Source organism: Morone saxatilis, unplaced genomic scaffold, assembly GCF_004916995.1.
Source record: "Morone saxatilis isolate NCDOM2014 unplaced genomic scaffold, NCSU_SB_2.0 Contig16, whole genome shotgun sequence".
Classification (NCBI taxonomy): Eukaryota; Metazoa; Chordata; class Actinopteri; family Moronidae; genus Morone; species Morone saxatilis.
The window spans coordinates 5,387,770-5,389,862 of NW_023339718.1; positions in this window are offsets into that span (position 1 = coordinate 5,387,770).

Here is a 2,093-nt window from a genome sequence, read left to right on the forward strand (position 1 = left end):
TATCTTGATAATGTTCTCATTAGAGCTCAATCAGAGTGAGGGGTGGGTCAGAATCTGGACCCATTTAGACCTGAATCATTGAACAAGCAATGGATGGACCATATACCTGGGCCTCTTTAAGCCTGCAATCCTCTCAATCTCAGTTTAAATGACATTTAGGGACCCCAACATATTGAGAATTCAGAACTTACTTTTTCTGATCTTCATATTCCCATTGCCATCTTAAACCAAGCTAACCTTTTCTAAACTTTTTGGAGTTTCTGGTTCCCTGCAGAGGGCAGAAGGAGCATCAGCTGAACTGGCTACCATCTCCCAGTAAGAGTGGGAAAACCGGCTTTTGAGTCAGGCAATATTTGTTGTCTACGTGGTATTTTCATTTTTATGCCAAGTTTCAGTGTAATAAATGGGATGAGAAGAGTCTTCTTAAGGTCCACTCTTCAGGAGGTTCCATCAGCCCATCGGTTGTCCAATCACTAAATTCATATTCCCATAGCAAGTGTGTCACCAAAAACACTTGTGTTGCTTTCCCTGTTTCTGTGTGAATTGCTGGTTAATGAACACCAACAACACTGTAGATTGAGCAAGCTTTATTAACAAGATTAACATGTGAAATGAAAAAACAATCAATCAATATCTAACCATTTTCTGGTCCTCTTTACAGAGAAGGGAGAAAACTTCATACGGATGCGTAAGTTTAAAGTGAAGTCAGAATATTCTGGTCTATATTTTAATATTTGGAATTACAGAAGGTTTAGTGACCGGTCGTATTTCCTTAATTTAACACTGGTCTGCTTCTCCTGTCCTCATATTCCACACATCATAAAAAGAACTCTGTCTTTCTTCTGTGGTTTTTGGGACCAAAACTGCTGAGCAATGGTTGTGTAATGAAGCACAGCAGTTTTCCACCAAATGCAGCTGCCTTGTTTGGAGTTCATTAATATAATTATTGTCCTCAGAGACGTCAGCCACCACACAAACTACATGAACCTTCCATCCATTTGTTCACATTGAAATCTTGATAATGTGTCCCATAAAGCTCCATTGGGTAAAATATATTTCTAATAAACTGCAGAGTGAAGAGTTTTGTAGTAGACATGTAGTAGTCCAATCTTCTTAGACCCTCCAGAACTTTACTTTTCTGAATCTCATATCCATTGCATCTAAACCAGATTCCTGGATATAATTTTCTAAAACTTTATCTCCATTTCTGTTTCTGTGTTTCTGCATGAGGGCAGAAACGCAGCCAAGTGGCACTGTAAGCCCACCATCTTCCTGGTAGTTACACTGGTCCAGCAATATTCCCTTTGGTCTATGTGGGTATTATTTATATAGCGGAAAAGCTAGTGGCCGCGAGGGAGCAATGCATTTGGTGGAAACTGCTGTGCTTCATACACAACCATTGCTCAGCAGTTTGTCACAAACACAGGAAGAAGACAGAGTTCTTTTATGATGTGTGTAATATGAGGACAGTGAGAGCAGACAGTGTTATACAATGAAGTCGCCATAAATGTTCTCTGTTGGAAACTTCAGGGACTGACTGGAGACCAACTGCTGGCTTTACAAACCTAAAGAGAGAAGATCATAAAATGTTCAATGATCTTGTTTGTTAACTTGTCTTATATAATCTGATGCTGCCTCCTGTCACATTAGTAAACCTCAGGAGAGGGACCAAGTGTGTGCACATCCAGGCAGAAATATTCAGGTGCAGGACAAAAAATATCACTGCACGGCCCAAAAGTGAAAGTCTGTGCACTCTAGGCTGCAAATAAATAGTTTAATTCTCTATTTTCTGGAGGACTGTGGTCGCCATTTTTTCTGTTGCTTGATGACTGCTTAAGATGGTTACTGTCTGTGCAAGAAATCTTTTCTCTTTGATACTTTGAGGAGTTGTATGGAGTTAAGTATATATATTTTCTTTTTGTTTTTTGTTTTTTTTGCTGCAGGTTTTTGATATGAATTACCCTACATTATTGTAATAATTTAGTTCACATGCACAATATGGAATGTGGGCTTCTCTAATGGATGGTTTTGTGTTAAAAGAGTTGAAAATTGAAACTGTTATTAAATCACTTTCACCAAAATTTCTCCTGAGC